Source organism: Sminthopsis crassicaudata, chromosome 5 (genome assembly GCF_048593235.1).
Source record: "Sminthopsis crassicaudata isolate SCR6 chromosome 5, ASM4859323v1, whole genome shotgun sequence".
In the NCBI taxonomy this organism is placed as follows: Eukaryota; Metazoa; Chordata; class Mammalia; order Dasyuromorphia; family Dasyuridae; genus Sminthopsis; species Sminthopsis crassicaudata.
Window position 1 is genome coordinate 196586153 of NC_133621.1, and position 20522 is coordinate 196606674.

A 20522-nucleotide genomic window follows, 5' to 3' on the forward strand; every position below is an offset into this window, starting at 1 on the left:
GTGTGTGCATGTGTGCGTGCGTGTGTGTACACGCGCCGGTGAGCACGCGCACGCGCGGCGAATGTGCCCGGGAGGGAAGGGGGCAGTCGCGTGCGCGCGTGCTCACCCCCGGGTAGGAGGGCAATCGTTTGTCGGGCGCGCGCCTTCTCTAAGTTGCCCCGCCCCCTTCCTCGCTCTGGAAGGATCCCGGGAGAGGCGGGAGGAGCCGGGAGCCGCCGGTGCGCGCACGCGGGGCTGCTAGAGCTCCAGCGCGACCTCCGAGGTCCGCGTTGGCCGAAGGGGAAGCGGAGGGGAGGGGGGAGAAGGAGAAGGAAGGCTGGGGGAGGAGGGACTCCCTACGCCTCACCACCCGGCGGACTGGGCGGGTCGCGGTGACGTAGGCAGGCGCCTGGGCTGTGCACTGGTTGTGGCGGCGGCGGCGGCGGCGGCGACAGCGACAGCAGCCTTGGAAGTGGTGGCGGAGGCGAAGCAGAGGCAGCGGGAGTCGGAGCAGCAGTAGCGGCTGCAGCCGCCGGAGTAGCAGCAGCAGCAGCAGCAGTAGCAGCCGGAGCCGGAGGTACCCGGGCGCCCTCTCGGCTCGGCCGACGTTCAAGCTTCTAGTCCCCGGGAAGCTCGCTGCCTCTGGCGTCTCGGCCCCGGGCGGAGTCTGCGGCCGGGCGAAGCGCCCCCCGGGAGGGAGGTGGGGCTGGAAGGTGAGGCGCCCGGGACCACCTCCTCTGCTCCCCTCCCCCTCTCCTCGGCGGCCGCTGCTCCTCCCCCGCCGGGCGGCCCCACCCTATCGGCTCGCTAGACCGGGCGGAGACGGAGGCGGCAGGTTTGGGGGATACCCGGGGAGGATGCGGGGATCGGGGAGAGTGGGGCTGGACCTCGACGGGGCGCCGGCTTGGGGGAGCGGGGAGGCGTGGGAGTGGGGGGTGGGGCCCCCACGAGGTTCGGGGGACTAGAGGGAACCGATGTGAATGAAACTGCCGAGGAAGCGGAGGATTCCTTACTATGCCTTTGAAGCCAGACCCCCGCCCCCAACCTTCTGGTCCCCCCCTTTCCTTTCCCTCCTCCCCCCCCCCCCCCCGAGCGTATTAAAACCTGCCGCCGTTCTTGGGAGGGAAGGCGCGGGGATGAATGGATCTGAAGTGAAATGTCCGTAGGGGAGATCCCGCGTGGGAACTCTAGGCTCCCGGGCTCCCGCCGGGGCGGCCGGGTCTGATCCCACCTGCCTTCCCGACGTGACCACTGCCCCCTTGCTTCTACTCCCTGATGCAAAGCCTGCTCTGCGCGGCTATCTGGGCTGTACCGTAGGAGGTCTCCAGGCCTTCCCAGACTGGAGCGGTGAGAGCAGGGAGGCCTTGGAAGCAGAGATTCTGAGTCACTTCGCTAGGCGTTTCTGGATGACAATTCTCTGAGGCTGTCGGAGGCACCGAAATCCAGTTTTATTAGGAATGGATATTTGAAATACAGCTGTGTGGTTTTCAATGATTGACATCTTGTGTTTGACAGTTTCCTAAAATTGAAGTTTTTCATTTGCAGTTATTTCACTAAATCTCAGCTTAAACGAAATAAAGTATTTCCCCAAATGGGCCCTTCAACTTCCGAGAAATTTTTGGTGTTCTGATATTCACTGTGCTAGGTAATGCGCATTTCTTTCCAGTTAAATTTATAACTCCATTTTCCAGGGAAATGTAAAAATCCTACCATAGGCAGATGTTGCCCAAGACCATACCCACATTTTTGTTTTAAACTTAATGCTGGCACGGTAAATAAAACTTTTGCTGCCTTAGACTTGCTATTCAAAGTTCACAATGAATTGACCTTACCTAATACTACCTGTTAGTGCATGGAAGACAGTTCCAAAAAAGAGATGTAGTGAATTTTTTTCTCTAGACTGATCTAACTTTGGAAAATAAGTCACTGGTATCAAAATAATTAAGAGAAGTACTTTCTTTCAGGAAGCACCTTTCAGTTTCAGTAAAATAGGTATAATTAGTTGTCTTTTCTCTTCAGCACTTAATTGAGCTATCTTATAAATAAGAGTTGCTTATACCACAAATTGATTATAAGTAAGGATGTTACAAGTATTAAGAAAAAGTGTTATTCCAATTGTAACTATAAAGTAAATGTTTGACCATTTTTAATGATATCAAGTATAAAGTGGAATTATACAGTGACTTGTTTTTATTTTTGAGATAGGAAAATTAAAATTTAGTCTAATTAAACTTTATGTCTAGAGTTTTGAAAATTTTAAAATACTATTCAAACATAAACAAAATATGAATAAGTTAAATGAAATTTTCTGAAGTTGTTCAATGGTATTTGCAAGGCTATGAGTAGGATATCTTTATTTTCAGTTCAAAAACGTTAAATACTTGCAATGCTCTAAGTTCTTGGGATACAAAGAAAAATAAGATTACTTGCTCTTGAGAAACTTGACATTTAGATTCATTTAAGTATGAGGTAAGCAGAAGATGAAGGCCACTTTTATTCTTTTGAATGGCTTATAACTGAAGGAAATTGTATATCTGCTTTTCCAACTGTGCTACTTGCTACTTGTCATGACTTTTTAATGTAAGATATTAAGATATTTTTTTCTGTTGCTCAGTGGAATCCCAGATAAGATGTAAATCTTTTCATTCATTTTTAAAACTCCTGATGAAATGAATTGGAAAGCTAGCCAGAAAGACCTTATCTCAAGTCCTGCCTCTGACATAATCCTGGGCAATTCACTTAGGCAGGTTTCTTTAAGACTAAAAGTTGCAGAAATACACCTGCCTGGGTAGAGGGAGTTTCTAGTCCTGGAGTTCTCTAAATCATTGAAATCATAGTTCTACTTCCTTTCACTATTTCTCACGGTATCACAAATACATGGAATGCTTTTCCCCTCCACCTCTTTCTCATGGCTTCCTTCAATTTCCAGATAAAATCCCACCTTCTAAGGCAAGTCTTTCATGTGTTCTCTTAATGCTAGAACTTTCCCTTTGGTTATCATTTCCAATTTATCCTGTATATAACTTTTTTGTACATAGTCATTTGTATTTTACTTATCCCATTAGATTGTCAGTTCTGAAGAACAAAGACTATCTCTTTCCTTTCTTTGTATTCCTAGAGTTTAGCCTTGTGCCTGAAATACATAGTAAGAGCTTAATATATGTTTTATTGGCTGACCCCATTAACCCTGTACACTCAAAATAAAATGAAAAAGTCTCATAGCAACTGCTGAGTTTTTCCAAACCATACTCATGCTTTGTAGACAGCTCTCTTGGAAGAGGGAATTTCTTCACCTGGAGTTTTCTATATAGTTGCATTTTGAACAAATTCTGATATAAATGATTCTACTTTATGGTGTACCATTTGAAGCTGTTAAAAGTGTTTGTGTGTATTCTATGTCTATAAATGGGGGGAGGGGGCTATGTTATAGTGATAAGGTGTTACTTCAAAGTACTCAAAAGGTATCTGTCATCTTACTGATATGGAAATTCCTTTCAATGAAGCAGGTCATGTTTTAGACTTTTCATGGTGTCCCTAAAATGTGAGAGTAAGGTCTGAAATTTTTTTTATACTTTGTTTAGATACTTTGTAAATTGGTACCTCAATGGTATTATGATTGTATTCATTCCTTGATAACATCTCTGTCTATACTTGCAATCCAGTTGCCTCCCTTTTTATTTGTTCTCCTTTGTGCCATTTTTACCTTCTCTGTAAGTGTCTCAAGGGATTGTGTGTAGAGTCCAGGTGTAACAAGAAAGTTTATAATACTTTTTGCAAATATCTTCCATTTTTCTTTGTTCTTTCATTCTTTTTTTTTTTTTTTCATCTTAGAGTGCCGATAAAATGGCTTTCTCAAGTTGTATATCTTGCTAAAGTTTCTTTTCATGGGTTTTTATCTCCATTACTTCTCTCTGCTTTATGATATGCTGCTGCTCATAACTGTTCATCATCCTTTATTGTAACATTTTATAGTTGAGTTTTTAGTTGCCATTTCAATTTGGCAAGAAAATCGACTATTTGCTGACTAAGGCTCTTTTGGCCTCTTGATTTAGCTATTAATTAATATTGGTTTAACTGAATGAAACCATAATCTATGTTAATAGAATTTCTGTTCTTTGTTTTCCAATTTTTTTTGTTTGTTTAATTCAGAATTAAAACTTCTTGTGTGCTAAAATCTTTCTTATTTTTTTCTTGTTATAAATTTTATTCTTTGTTTTTAAAAGTTGATGGTTCAATGGTACACAGATATCTGACTCTTGTATAACTTCCCATAACCATAAAAAAGTCTTTCTGTCATTTAAAATTTAGTGATTTTCATTCTTCATTACCTTGTTTGGTGCTCATCATTTGTGTTTTTGAAGAAAGTATTTAGGATATATAGGCAAGAGGCTTCTCACAAATATAATCAATCTTTTAAGTTTCTGGGCACTCTTAATTTTTTTCCATAGTTTTCCATATCTTTCTCTCCATTCTCACCTTTGCAATGGAGTTGCTAAGGAATAGAGTATATTTTGATTTGTTTTTTAACGTTCACAGCATTGATACTTAAATTCTTCATTCTCAGATATTAGCATATAAGGGCACAATTATTTATTTATTTATTTATTTTTTTAACTGCCAAACATGAAGGCCAATTGTCCAGTAAAATAAGATTTCTTGTTGCTTTTGAACTTTTGATGAATTCCACTCTGCTAACTCCTTTGCTTCTCTGAGGACTACTTGTAATCCAATCTTTCATTTAATTATAGCTGCTTTTTTGTAGATTCATTTATAACAAGAGTATAAAGATTGATGTGATTTTGTTCCTCCAGAATATGTTTACTTCTTAGTAAGTGGACAAAGATATTTAGAGTACCAACAATCAAATGAAAGTTTGTTGATGGTCTTCAATTTGTATGTTTCTTAGTACCCCTCTGTTCTTCCTTCCTGTAATTTTGTTACTTTCATTGGAGTAAGGAGACTGTAGGACCGAAAACCATTTTTACTTCTCTGCTTATTGTATATTGTGTGGTGAAAAAAAGCTTCATTACCAGGTGGTTTACAAATCTACTGGTGATTATCCATGATAAGTTAGACTGGTCCTTGAAAAGAGATTCAATGTGTTTCTGGGGCCAACCTGCCAGAGTTTATATTTCATAACCTTGAAGAAACCAGAGACACCTCCATATCACAATGAAGCATCAGAATAGCCCTTTCATGTTCTATATAAGTGTATTACCTTCTGTTTCTTTAAAATATGCACATTTATTTTCCTTCCTCCCTTCCTTCCTTCCTTCCTTCCTTCCTTCCTTCCTTCCTTCCTTCCTTCCTTCCTTCCTTCCTTCCTTCCTTCCTTCCTTCCTTCCTTCCTTCCTTCCTTCCTTCCTTCCTTCCTTCCTCTCTCCCCCTCCCCCTCCCTTCCTCTCCCCCTCCTTTTTTCCCTCCCTCCCTTTCTCTTTTCTTTCTTCCTTCCTTTCCCCTTTTCCTTCTTCCCTACCTTCCTATCACTTTTATCTACCCATTCACCTCAGTCTTTTGTTTATCTCCATATACAGTTTCCCAAAAGTTTTAATTCAGTTTTAAGCTTTAATAACATCAGAAGTATCAATGCTGTGAACTTGCAAAGAACATAATTTGAAAGTTTAGTTATTAATATATTTGACATTTAGTTTTGTGAATTTTAAATATGTTTTAAGTTTTAATATTTTATTTTATCTTTTTGTTTCAGCTACTCTTAAAGCCGAGATCTTAATCATTTTAGTGACAGTGAAGGTTTTGGCAAAATTTGAAAATTGACTGGAGTGTATAGGACAAGACTGTTTTTGTTATTCACTTATTTCATTCATATGGGTCTTTGTGACACCATTTGTTCTTTGGGTTTTTTTTGCAAAGATATTCCAGTGGCTTGCTATTTCCTTCTCCAGCTTGTTTTACCTATGAGAGAATTGAGGTAGTCAAGGTTAAGTGACTTGCCCAAGGTCACACAAGTTAGTAAGTTTCTAATGCCAGATTTGAACCCAGAAAGATGTCTTTTTTACTCTAAACCTGTCCTGCCATTCTGTCCATTGTGCCACCTTGTTTTCCTAGCACAAAACTATAGTTATGTTTAATTTTAATAAGAAATAACATTAAAAATTATAATTTATGTACTCTAGTCTTGCTCTATAAATATACCACAGTATTTGATAATATAATGTTAGAATAACTTATTGTATTCTTGGGGGAAAAGGAATTGCTGTTTAAGGATAATTGCTAGGGGTAGACAATGAGAAATTTTCAGTTTTGTAGATTCTTAGTTTGATTCCCTCCCCAAAGTTAGTAAATTATAATCTGATGATCTATTTTTCTTGTAAAAAAAAGTTGTTTTCAAATTTATTACTTGGGTTGTAATTTAAGCTTTTAACCAGTTTTTAAAAGTATAGTTTGAAAAAATATTTTATCTCAATCACTTTTTCAAATTTACCTATCTTTTAAACTCTTTCACATTTTAACATTCAGGTGTCTTCTGCTATTATCTCAGCCTCTACTATATCTCACATGAAGAAGTGATGTATTTCCTTACCGAGGCAGACAGACCCCTGTCTTTGTATAAATTATTCCATTCTTCCTTATCTTCTTCAGGAGATTGTTCTCTCCTCTCCATCATCCTTATTCTCTACTTACTTTCAGGTTCTCCTTGTATTTTGACTGCTTCCCTACTACCCTATACTCACATGTCTCCTCAGTCCTTCCTGCCCTACCCACTCCATCCTGTCTCTCCCATATCTCTCCTCCTTTTGGGAGACTAAACTTGAGAAGGCCACTTCTCAAGGATAGGTGCCTCCACTTCTTTTCATCTTACTCTCTTTGCAACTCTTTCTCATGGCTCTACTTTCTCTCTTCTCACTTTTTATCTCTATTCTAATTGGCTTCCAACCTTATCATTCAATCTAAACTGCTTTCTTCAAAATTACCAATGATCTCTTAATTGCCAGTTCCAGTGGCCTTTTCTTAATCTTCATTCTCTTCTTTATAACCTTTGACACTCTTCCTCACTCTCTTATTTGTGATTCCCTCTTCTCTCTTAGTTTCTCTTTTCTATTCTAGTTCTCCTACCTGTTTGATTATTCCTTCTTAGTCTTCTTAGCAGTATCTTTATAGTAGTAATTCCTGGTCAAAGTAGGTGGTCTCCAAAGACTTTGTTCTGGGGCCTTTGAAATCATCAGCTCCCATACTTTCAATTATCATCTCTATACAAATGATTCTTTGATCTATTTATCTAGCTCTAACCTTACCTTCATATCCCACTGCTTATATGGTGACCTTGAGGCAGGTGGGATTAAGTGACTTGCCCAAAGTCACACAGGTATTAAGTGTTAAGTGAGGTCAAATTTGAATTTAGGTCACTACTGACTCCAGGACCCATGCTGTATCTAGTGAGCCAGCGAGTTGCTCTTACCTGCCAACACATCTTAGTATTTTTCTCCCCAAATCTCCTCTTCTGAATTTTTCTTGTTACTGTTTCTACTGCTATCTTTCTAGTAACACAGGTTCACAAGTTAGGTGTATCCTCAACTTCTTACTTTCTCCTCCATATCCAATTTTTTTTGCCAAGTCTTACTGTTTTTATCTTTGATAATATTTCTCCACATATTCTTCCTTTTCTCTGCTGACACTGCTACTATTGTAGCACAAGCTTTTATTACCTCATACCTGGACTGTTACAGTAGCCTTTTGGTTGATCTCCCTGCCTTAAGTTTCTTCCCACCCCAGTCAATTCTCTATTGTGCAGTCAGGTTCTTTGATCTAAATCTTAGGTCTAACTATGTCACTTCCCTAAACTTTTATCATCTCTGGAATAAAATATAAATCTTCTATTAGACATTTAAGGCCATTCATAATCTAGTCTTTTCCTACCTTTCAGGTCTTATGCTTTGCATACTACCATGTACTTTCCAAACCAAAAACTCTTGTGTCCTTGCTGTTCATCGCACAAGACTGTAATGTTCTGTTGTCTCCAGAAACTGCTGATCCCTCTCTGGGAGGAGATCTGCTGTCTCAACTCAATCTCCCGGCCAGACTCTGACCTAGAGTAGACTCTCCCTTGCTCAATGTTGCCTCCTTTATCCTCTCAGAGAATGGGTGTGCAATAACTCAGGGGCTTCTGGGAAAAAATACTTCAACCAATAAACTTGCTCCTCCTAAGCATGCAAGCTCCTCCACAGAAGTTCCAAGGGGTAAAACTTCCCCCAAAGGCCGGAACTAGAGAATTGTTAAGTACCGACTTAGCACCTAGTAAGAACCTAATATCTCATTATCTCTTTAGCACTTAGTAAGAACCTAACACAAGATACTCAGTTTCTTGATTTTAGTCATTTTCACTAGTTGATACTTAGATTTTTTTTCTCCCTTATCTACCCTTTCTGGCTTCTCTGGCTGTCTGTTTCAATACCCTCCTAATTAGTTGCTGGACTTTAGTCTCTTCCCTTTCCCATTCATCCTCCACATAACTAACAAATTGATTTCCCAAATGCACATTTCTGACCACATCACTTCCCTAAATTCTAGGGATTCCTATTCCCTCTATGACTAGATATAATCTTTATCTCATTCTTTCAAAATTTATGATTTCAAAATTTTTTATGGCACACAAAATTATTAATGCACTAGAATTAGTGCATGTTATTTATGAATAAGTATATTTAGGTTGTACTGCAATTTTTTAAATTGATAAGTTTGCATCAAAAAAGTTTGGAGACTTTCTAGTAATTTAGAGAAAGATTCTACCTCTATTTCTTCCTATTGTTGGTATTTATTCCTACTTTTTTACAGAATCTTAACATAGTGAAAGGGAAAATGAGGGAAGAGGAGAAAAGAAACTCTTCGTTGCCACTACTCTAATAATCTTCTCATTTCTTATCCCTATTGCTCTGAATAGTCCTTATCACTAGTAAATGCTTCACAAATGCTTTTTCATTTATTCATTAATTCTGATATCCTGGCCTTATAATTACTACTCATCTCAGAGTCTTCTAACTCTTTTTTCATTGTAGCCAGTTCACATGATAGGACAGATTAGACTTTTAAAGTACAGATTGAGTTGTCATAAGTTGACACTACCATTGACAAAAGTACTTTTTTTCTTTTTAAAATTTATGTTAGAAGAAAGAAGAGTAATAAAGAAGCAATAGGACAGCTATTCAGGAAGTATTTTTAAATGTACGGTAAAGCAGCTAGGTGATATAGTGGATAGAGCATTTACCCAAAGTCAGGAACACCTAAGTTCAGATGTGTCTTCAGATCTCAGGTAATACTGTGTGACCTCTGGCAAGTCACTCCATATACCTTAGCTTCCTTAGCTGTAAAATGGGGATAAGAATAGTTTCCTAGACTTGGAGTGATGATTAAATGCAACATTTGTAAAAGGTTTAATACAGTGCCTGGCACATATATTTAATAAATACTTGTTTTTTTCTTTCCAATGAGCAGGGCATATGAGTACTCATCTCTAATTTTGTTTTTGTTCTCTATGTCTAAAGAAAGGTCCTTTGGAAAGTAAAGAATTGTAAAATAACAACTGACATGATAGTTTACCTTTGTCTCATTTATACTTCACGATAACTTGTGATGTTGGTGGTAAGGTGTTATCCTTTTTTATGTAGATGAGGAAGTTGAGATGTGAGGGCAGACCTGGAATTTTTCAGATTTTTCTGATTTACACAGAATCACAAAATTTTATAATAGAAAGGGACGTTAGAGGAAATTAGTATAACCCATACCAGGAAAAGAATCACCATGACAACACACTTGAAAAATGGTAAGCTAGGTTTTGTGTGAAGATCTCCAATGAAGGGGAATGCTTTACCTGGAAAGGCAGACCACTCTACTTTGAGACAGCTTTAATTGTTAGGAAGATTTTCTGACATCAGATCTAAATTTGCCTTTCTGCACCTTGTTATGTTCCATGTGGAAGAGCCCCTCTTCCACATGATGGCCATTCAGAGATGATGTTCTCCTTGAATAAGATTATGTTCTCCTTGAATATCCTTTCCTCCAGGCTAAAAATCCTTACTTCTTTCAACTGGCCTAAATATGGTAAGGATATAAGGGTTTGGTTTTCCTCCAAGTTACTTTTTCTTAATTTAGGTGCTAGAACTCCAGATATGGTCTCATCAAAGGACAATATACCAGAACTGTCACTTTTCTTGTTCCAGCGTGCAGTCTGTCTTGGTGAAGCCTAATGTAACACATTTGCTTTCTTGATTATCATATGCTGTTGATTCCTATGGTTCTAGAAATATAAAAGTCCTAAGTTCTTTTTAAGATGAATAGCTCTCTCCTTTATCTTATATTGAATTTAATTATTTCTATTAAATTTCCTCTTTATTGATTCAGCCTATTGCATTAACCTGTTAAGATGTTTTTGAATACTGTTATCATTGTATTATTCCTTGTGTCATTGGCAAATATGACAAAGATGCCTTAATTTAACTCATTGATAAAAATGTTAAACAGCACAGACCTAATGGTAGATTATAAGAATGTATTGTATCTACAATATATACAATATATTGTATCTCTCTATTGTATATACCTTTCCAAGACCTTTTTTTTCTCCTTAAAATATTTTTATTAGGGACAGCTAAGTGGCGCAGTGGATAGAGCACCAGCCCTGAATTCAGGAGGAACTAAGTTCAAATGTGATCTAAAACACTTAACACTTCCTAGCTGTGTAGGACTCTGGGCAAGTTACTTAATCCCAATTGCCTCCGCAAAAAGGAAAAAAAAAAATATTAGAAACTTAAATGTAAACTAAAATGGATATTTCTTTGTACTAAGAACAGAAAAATAGGAATTTATGAATCCGGAATTTATCGTGTATAGCTTGCTTTTCCTTGTAAGCATATGATAAATTTAATCTATCTCTTTTTCTTTTTGGTTTTTTTTTTGTTTGTTTGTTTGTTTGTTTGTTTTTTTTGGTGAGGTTGATGGTGTTAAGTGACTTACCTAGAATCACTGAGATAGGAATTGTTAAATGTGTGAGGTCAGATTTGAACTAAGATCCCCTTGACTTCAGGGCTGGTACTCTATCCACTATGCCAAATAGTTGCCCCAAACTATAACTTTCAAAACTCTCCTGCTCATGGCTTTCATAACAGATTAACTCATAATAATGTTTTCTTTTTATTTTCTAGTTTAAAAAAAATTCTGAATATAAGCACCAAATAAAATGGTTATTATGTAGAAGAGGAGATTGTATCTAAAATTGTTAAGTTCAATTATATACATGTTAGCATGCTTTTAAAAAAATATATATTACATGTAACTTTCAAAGCTGTTTTGTTTGTAATGATTTCTATTATAATTATTTATTCCTTCTGTTCTTTCCCTGTGCACTGAAAGAATGCTTCAAGTTTCTTATTTCTTTTTTGCTATCTTATTGCCAAGTCTCTTCCTTTCTACTACTGAATAACCCTCTTCCTACAATTTGGAGGAAAAAAAAGGAAAAATGAAGCTCTTATAACATATGCATAACCAAGCAAAACAAAATTCTATATTGGTTGTGTCTGAAAAACATATATCATATTGTGTGTCTTGAATCTATCACCTTTCTGTTGATAGATAGCGCATGTTTCATCATCAGTTCTGTGGAATTATGATTGGTTGTTGCATCGATCAGATTATTTAAGTCTTTAAAAGTTGTTTTTATTTCTAATGTTATAGTTATTGCATAAATTAGTCTTCTGGTTCTGTTCATTTCAGTCTATCAGTTCCTAAAAGTCTTCCCGGATTTCTCTGAAACTATTCATTTCTTTTCTTAGGGTGCAACATATTCCTTTACCTTCATATGTCATAATTTGGTCAACCATTTCCTCAACTGGTCACCTCCTTATTTCTTAGTTCTTTTCCTCCACCAAAATAGCTCCTCTTAATATTTTTGTATGTAATATTATGTATGTATAGGTTCTCTTCTGCTTTCTCTGAGTTTGGGGGGTATAGTAATAATATTACAAGGGTCATAGTTTAATGATTTTTGGGAATGATTCCACATTGTTTTTAGAGCAGCTGGGCCAGTGCAGGGTTTTTACTAACAGGACAATAATGAGTAACTCCAAAAATTGTTATTTTTTTTGAGTCATCTTTGCTAGTCTGATGAGAATTTGGTGGAGCATAAGATTTGTTTCAAAGTGTATTCTTCTAATTGTTAGTAATTTAGACTTTTCCTTAAAATATGATTATTGTGATATGTATTGATTTTTCTTATTTTGAAAACTGCTTGTTCCTATCCTTTGGTCATTAGAGTATAGCTATTGTTCTTAATATGTTTGGATAAATCCCTTATGTATTAATGAAAATGAAACCTTTCTCAGAGAAACTTACTACAAAGATTTCTTTTCCCCCCTATTTATTTCTCTTTTTAATTTTAGCTGCATTTGTTTTGATTGTACAGGAAAAATTTGACTTTGTGTAATAAAAATTGTTCATTTTAGCTCTGTGATCCTTTCTAGTTATTGTTTTAGTTTTAATGGAATTTCCCATTTTATGCTGAAGTTTCTTGATAGTAGAAATGCTTATGTTTTTCATGACTTTATTTTATATTCTATAATTTTGTAATTAATTGAGTCATTTAATTTTTTTGGTTCTCAGGATAGACCATTATATCATCTGCCAAAAAAATCAATTATTTCCTTTTTACCTATTTTTTAATTTGATTTTTCTTTCTCTTTTTTATAGAGCATGCGTTTTTAGTACTATTTTAAATAGTAATAGTGATTCTAATCTTATTGTTTTATCCGTGTTCATGAAAAGATGATTTGTGTACCACAATTTTTTTTAGTCATTATCTTGTGGCCAAATCCTCATTGGATCAAACAGTGCTTTCTCTATTTTATGCCTTCTGAACATGTTGTTATTGAAGCTTATTTCAGTCCAAACAGGGCCAGACCCTAGATCAAAAAGCAGTACAGTGAGATCTTGAGAATGACTGATGGAGACATGCTTTCATCTAGTTAAGTATAAAGGTTACAGAAAGGTGAAGTGGTTTCAGTTCCATGTTAGTGAGTTTTTCATGTACATTGTTGTAGTTTGTTATATTTTTCTTTTGATCCTGCATATTTTATTTTGCAGCAATCTATAGAAATCTTCCTGCAATTCTCTGAGTTCCTTTGTTGTCACCATTTTTTAGTGCATAATAGTAGAGAGATAGCCTTGGATTCAGGAATTTGGGTTCCAAGTGCTGCTTTAAATACATATTGATTTTGTGATCCTGGGCAAATACTTAACTTTTCAGTGTCTTGGGAGGCTCTGTAAATCTTTAAGTTTTAAAACAGGGAGAGATTTATACTGACAAAACAAATTCTTTCTTAGGAGCTTTCTACTCTAATGAAATACCAGATGCTATTAAAAAAAAAAAAGTTCCTATTTCAAAGTTTTTTCACTTGTTCCCCAATTTATAGGTGCCCAATTTGTTTCCAGTTTTTTGCTATCATAAGAAGTGTTGCTATGAATATTTTTGTTATTTAGTGATCTTTTTCTTTAATCCTGACTTTCTTAAGCAAAACTCAATAAGGGTATTGCTGGGTCAAAGAGTATGAATAGTTAAATGAATTTTCTTACATATAATTCCAAATGGATATCCAGAAGAGTTGAACCAATATATCTGCAAAACTCCAAATAGTAGGACTGCATAAATTTTACTTTTTCAAATAATTTTTTTTGTTTTGAACTTAAACACCAAAAAAGACATTTCCATGTATTCAATATAACATTTAAAAAAAAAAAAGAACCTGTTAATTTTCATTGTTTCATTTAAAAAAAAAAAAGGTGACTGTTCCCTATTATTGTTTCACAACAGTTCTGCTTATCTCTGCTTCCTTCTGAAACTTTTTTCCCCCCTTCTGTTCATTTAAAAAATGTTTCAGTGGACTTTTAAAAAATATCAGACTTAAGTCTTTCAAATTCGATTTTCTTTACAATATTGTCTCTGTGGATTGTTCTCTGATTCTGGTCATTTCATTCTACTTCTGTTGCTATTACACAGAATTATTTGAAATTATCTTTTTAAAAAATTTCTTATAGCACATTAATATTCAAATACTAGTACATTCACATAACAGAGTACACCCATTCACCAACTGATGGAGGGACACTTTTAGGTTCTAATTCTAAATTAGATTCTATTTCTTCACCAGGTAGATGTGTGTATGTGTGTGTTCCTTCTTTGTTTCAGATAACAGTAAGATTCATTGAATGCCTGCTTCATTCAAGCCTTTTTCCATGTTTGTATAGTTTTCTTCCATATTACAGTATTGAGAAATAGCAAATTTCATCCTCCTCTTTACACTAGTATATTCCTTTTAGCCTGCCTTCTCTTTCTGCTTTTCAAGTTCCAAGAGCAGAATTAATCCATTCCCAAGACTTCTGTTTTTCTTATTTAATTTCCTCAATATCTTTTGAAGATAAGTTGTGAAAGAATACTTGTTTCTTTTTCTGCTCTTATAATATTAGTGATACATCATCATATAGACCTTGCCAATTGCCCGAGTGAATTTACTTTTTTTTTGTTTTCTCTGTACTCTTATGTTCATATTTCAGAATTCCTATTCCTGTCTCATCTTTTCATCAGTAATGCTAGAAAATTCTCTTTCATTAAAGTCCATTTTCCCACATGGGAAGATATTTTTGCATGTAAACATTTTTTTTTGGATAAATAGATAAATCATTTATTAATTGCCTACAAAATGCCAGGCATTATGAATTCAAATATATTAAAAATGGCAGTTCCTGTACTTAAGGATTTTACATTCTAATGGTGGAAACACATAAAAATGGAAATAAACTCATAAAAGAATCTGGAAGACAGGGAGCATGCTTGTTTGGGGAAAAGGTGGAAACACCTGGAGAGGCAGGAATGGAACCAAGACAGTGAACATGAATGCTTTATGCATTTCAACAAATGGTTGTCCTGAGATTGTTTTTTTACCTATACTTGTGATTTTTTTCTTTGCTGTGGAAACTTTGTTTTTTGAAGCTGATATACTTAGAACTTTACCTTTTGGCATTTATTTCGTGTGATCAATGCATTTTCACTTTTTAAAATTATTATTCTAATAAGTCTGTATAATTTTAATTTGTGATTTCTTGATTATAATATTCAGAAGATGTTTTTTAAATAATAATTTTCAGGGGATTTATTGTTTGTTTTTTGAATTTTTTCTTTTCTTTTTTTTGGTAAGGCAGTTGGGATTTAGTGACTTGCCCAGGATCACATAGCTAGAAAGTGTCATCATCTGAAGTTGGATTTGAGCTCAGGACCTTCTGACTTTAAAGGCTATGCCACTTAGCTGCCCTGAATTCATTGATTCTTTAAAAAGACCTCTTCCCTTAGCCAATTTTCATAACGAGCTGTTTTTCATACCAGATATCTTATATTTTCTTCTGATTTTCATTCTTTTGATTTGTTTAACTATTTCTTTCTATCTCTTAGAGTCATTGATTTCAATTTAGTCTAATTCATTTGTCAGGGAATCCATTAGCTAGACAAATTTTATTGTTTTTTTTTTTTCCTGAGTTCTTTATTCTGCTATCAGTTTTTTCTCTAGAACTTTCATTTCATTTTAATTTATTGCTTCATTTCTTCAAGACATTCTTGTAAACCTTGCAGAAAATTCTTTTTATCTCCCTTCACATATTAGTATTATGGAGAGTTTATTGTGGAGTTATACTCTTTTTTGAGGATTTCTACAGTAATCAATCAGTAAACATTTATTAAAAACCTACCAGTGTACCAGACATTATGCTAAGTGCCAGGGATACTAAAAAAGGAAAAGAGATAACAGGAAAACAAATATGTACAAAGCAAGCTTTCTACAAGATAAATAGGAAACAATGGAGGTAAGGCACTGGAATTAAGACTTCCGATAGAAGTGGGATTTTAATTGAGATTTAAAGGAAGCCAAGGGAGATCATTAGAGTGGAGGAGGGAAAGTGTTCCAGGCCTGGTGAATAGTCAGAGGAAATTTCTGATGCTGAGAGATGAAATGCCTCATTTATGGAGCAGTCAAGAGGCATTTCATTAAAAGAGTACCTGGTAGGATAAAAATAGCAAAAAGAACATTTTGTATTTGCCCCGTTAGGCAATAGGTAAGGCAGTGAAGCTTATTGAATAGGATGTGATGTGATTAGATATTCACTTTAGAAAAATTGCTTTAAGTACTGAATAGAGGAGAATTGGACTAGAGAGACTGTTGAGGCAGGCTAACCCTACTAGCAGGCTATGCAATAATTTGGGTATGAGTTGATGAGGGCCTGCAACAGAGTGTTGGCAGTGACAACAGGAGAGAAGAGGGTGTATTAGAGAGATGCTGGGAAAGAGAAATCAACAGCCCTTGGAATAGCTTGGATATGAGGCATGTGAGATAGTGAGGAAACCAAGATGACTCCTAGGTTAGGGGGCTGAAGGAACTAGGAGGATAGTATTAACAGTTGTAGGGAAGATAGCTTGGGGGAAAGGCTTTGAAAAAAAGGAAATTTATGGTGTTTTAAGTTGACTGCTAGGCATTTAGAGCAGTTAGGTAGCCCTGGATAGAACACTAGAGTCTGGAAGACCAGTGTTTAAATCCATCCTCAAGTACTGCATGACCTTGGGCAAGTCACATAATCCTGTTTGCTCCAGTTTCTTCATTTGAAAAATGAGCTGGAGAAGGAAATAATAAATCACTCCAGCATCTTTGCCAAGAAAACCTCAAATGGGGTCATGAGGAGTCGATGACAGAACGACAACTGTCCATTCAGTTCAGGATATCTGAAAAGTAGTAGTTGGAGATGCAAGATTGAGGGGCCAGTAGAGAGTTTGTAGGCACAATAGATAACTTTAGGAATCATCAGTTCAGTGATACTAATTAGATCTAAGGGAGTTGATGAGATAACCCAGTGAAGTGGTACAGAGGAATAGGAAAAGAGGATCCAGGACAGAGCCCTTTGGGACATTTTTGGTTAGAGGGCATGATTTGGAAGAGGGTCCAACACAAGGAGGCAGAAAAGTGGTCAGAGAGGTAAAAGGAAAACCAGGGAGAGTGGTATCCTGAAAACCCTGAGAGAAGAGAAGGTTGCATAGGCCAAAGAGAAGAATTGAGGAAAGACTATTGGATTTGACAAGTAAAAGATCATTTGTAACTTTGAAGAGAATAATTTCAATGGAATTAAGGGTTAAAAAGAAAGAAAGTAGAGGCAGCTCTTGCAGATAGTCTTTTTGAGGAGCTTAGCTATAAATTCAGAAGAGATAGACAATAGCAGGGATGGAGGGATCAAGGGAGGATTTTTTTTTTGGAGAATAAGGAGAAATAGACATGTTTATAAGCAAAAATAATGAACCAAGGAAGAGAGAGAGAGAGAGAGAGAGAGAGAGAGAGAGAGAGAGAGAGAGAGAGAGAGAGAGAGAGAGAGAGAGAGAGAGAGAGAGATTTTGAAAATAAGTGAAAGATGGCAGAGGGGCAATCTGTTGAAAGAGACAGTATGGTCTCATCCCTCACTTGAACGTGTAGCAGGATTACCCTTCATAAGGAGTAAGGTAAGGTCATTTCATCATGTGTGTTTGTTGGAGGGGGCACTGAAGAGAAAGGGGGAAAAGAGGGAATTCGTTGCATATGGCCTCCATTTTTCCTGTAAAGATGAGTCAAAGTTGTCAGCTGAGAAAGTCTGAGGAAGGGAAGTCATGGAAAATTTGAGGAGGGATTTTTTTGAGGAGCCATTGTGGAGAGTGGGACAATGAGTGGATAAAGGAATGGGGGAAGGATTGCCTAGAAGCATTGAGGACCCAGTTAAGGTTATGTAAAGATCTGTGAAATTTTGGGAAATCTGAATTAATGTGTTTTGTTATTTTCTTTGTTTTACTCACCTCTCCAGCTTTAGTTCCTAAATTGTGGCTTTGTTCCTGAGTCATTTTTGTTCTCTGATATTTTTTTGTTGAGACAGTTCCCCTATTTGATCACATTTTTGGTCCTTTGGGTTCTTTTGCTGACATCCTCAGAACAGGTCCTCCTGGATCTTTGAGGTTCAGAACACTGGATCTTTAAGGCTTTATACGCTATCTCAGGATGGAGAGATACAGACTTCATAGTTTCCCTGGTATCTCAGCTATCTATTCCTAATCTGAGGGCTACTTTGCTTTTGCTGCTGCTACTCCCAGGGGTTTCTGTAGTCTCTTAAACTTTCTGGCTACCTAGAGGAATCAGTTCTCCCTGTGTCTTTCTAATCATTCTTGGACTTACTGACAGCTTGGGATTTTTTGGGAGGATCTGTTCTTGCTGCTTCTGGATACAGTGTTGTGAGCTGTACATTTCTCTGATCTGTTACTGGTTGCTCTGGGAGGCTGGGCTTATTTGCTTGTGTTGGTGTCCTGCAATTTTCTTTCCTATTGCCTGTGAGTTTCTGGCTCACATTTTGTGTACTTCTGAGGTCAAAGAAGCTGTTTACTTTAGTTTCCCATTGGGTTTCTTAACCATTGTTCTGTCTAGTACAATTTTCAGCTTTAGAGTAGCTATTTGGGAGCTGAGTGGTCTCCCTCTGTTCAGACAGATATCTTGGTTGGAATTCCTCATGTGAGCTAATTTTATTTTATTTTATTTTATTTTTAGAAATTAGCTTCAAATAATGAATGCATTGCCTTTTTGTTGTACACATTTATTTTTATACAGTCAAGTCTATTTGGTATCTAGTAATTTATTTTGTTTGCTTGATGGTATTTTTTTTTTCTTCTCTACAATTGAAATATAATATTTATATTTCTTCCTTTTTGTTTTTAGAAATATTTAGGTCATTGAAACAATTAATATTTCTTTTGGTATGTGATATGTTTAGAGCTAACTCATTCAAAACACTGTCTGCTATTCAGTTTTCATGATTTTTGTTGAATTATTTTCCTTAGTGCTTTACAGTTTTGAACTTAAACACAGAGCTCTTATATATTTTTGATTTTATATTATGATTTGGTTCGATTTATTTTTTTTTTTCCTTTTTTAATATTAATATATTTATCACTTTTTTAGATGAACTACATTTTAATCCTAACATCTCATCATTGTAGTGAGCTGTCGTCTCCAGAAGCTGCTGGATCGCTTTCTGGGAAGAGATCTTCTGTGTCTACTCAAATCTCTCAGAAAGATTCTTCTTCCTGTAGTGAACCGTTGTCTCCAGGTAGTTGCTGTGAACTCTTGTCCAGAGAAGTGACTTCCCTTCCTGCAGAGAGCTGCGTCAAGCCAGATGTAGTGCAGACTCTTTGACTCTTGTCCTTCTCCAGTCCAATCTGCTCTCCAGGTCCAATGTTGTCTCTTTTACCCTCCCAGAGAATGGGCGTGGGATAATGCAAGGGCTTCTGGGAAGAACCACTTCAGCCAATGAGCTTGCTCCTTCTATCAAGTCAACCTGAGTTCTCACCTTGTAATTGTCCAGACAACCTGAATTCTCACCTTGTCATTGTCCAGACAACCTGAGTTCTCACCTAGTAATCCTAACATCTCCCCCTTTCTTTTGATTTAGAACATAGGTTCTCACCTAGTAATCCTAACACATCATGATGATTCAGTTTAATTGATTTGGTCTGTTCTAATCTGTCTTTTTTGAATGACAGAAACATTTAATAATGTTAAATTTCTAGTTTTATATTTGGGTTCAGAAAGTAAGTCATACATATACAACCATTGAATATTTAAAAGACCTAAAGTTTTAGTGGATACAAGCTATTACTTGCTCCATTTTTGGCCTGAGTGAATTGGTTGCTTCATGGGTAGCCTGCTGTCAGACTTTAGCCCATTGCAGCTCAGAACTCTGGAGTTCTGGCATCTACCAGGATCAAGGATCAGCTTCTGGTAATAAGAATTATAGGAGTTGAGCCCCAGCCTGGGTCCAGATAGATTTTCTTAATTGTTGTTAATGTGATTGTCCAGGCTTTGAATTTCTCCTTGAATACTCCTTTTATCTGTATCATTTAGATTCTGATACACAGTAAGATTGATAGTATTATTATCTTTGAGGTACTTATAATTGAGGTGTTTAAAGACATCTCTCATTTTCAAATGCAAATACTTTGATTTTTCTGAGGAATGATTTTGGAATTTTTAAAGCATTTTGTGTATGTCAAAATTCTTTGTCTTTGCTCATATTTGGTTTTTATAGAAACTTCTAGTGATGCCATAATTTAAAAAAAATAAATGATTTCTTTCTTTTTTATATGTTATTTTGAAGTTTGATAGGCTGGAGTGAGTGGAATTTTGAGTTTCTGAGGAGGGGAGAGCAAAATTGTGTTTCTGGATTCTGTTTGTAGAAAGTTGTTTTTTATTGCTTGGGCAATTTTCCTGTACTGTTTACTGAAATAAAATGATTATATATTGTCCTTGGGACCATATTGGAAGCATTTCTGGCTTGTAGATGTTGTTTTCTGCTCTTGTCTTAAAGACTTTTTAAAGTTATTTTTAAAATGTAGTGAAGCATAGAAATTAAAGTAACTTCTGAAGAGATAATTACTTAGACTTATTTATTTATTTATTTTTAGGATTGTAGGTAAAAGAAAAATTTATCTTTTTATTCCA

General features: G+C 36.5%; 1 protein-coding gene across 11 annotated transcripts in view; it reads left to right on the top strand.

Annotated features, from left to right (window-relative positions):
- The first annotated feature begins 202 nt into the window (after positions 1-202).
- Positions 203-20522, top strand: part of ERC1 (ELKS/RAB6-interacting/CAST family member 1) — a 327147-nt gene continuing 306827 nt past the window's right edge. For 9 of the 11 annotated variants that reach the window (XM_074269366.1, XM_074269372.1, XM_074269370.1 and 6 more), the window contains exon 1: positions 203-692. The gene's annotated coding sequence lies outside the window, so the exon portion shown is untranslated. The other 2 variants (XM_074269367.1, XM_074269369.1) reach the window with 2 other exon arrangements.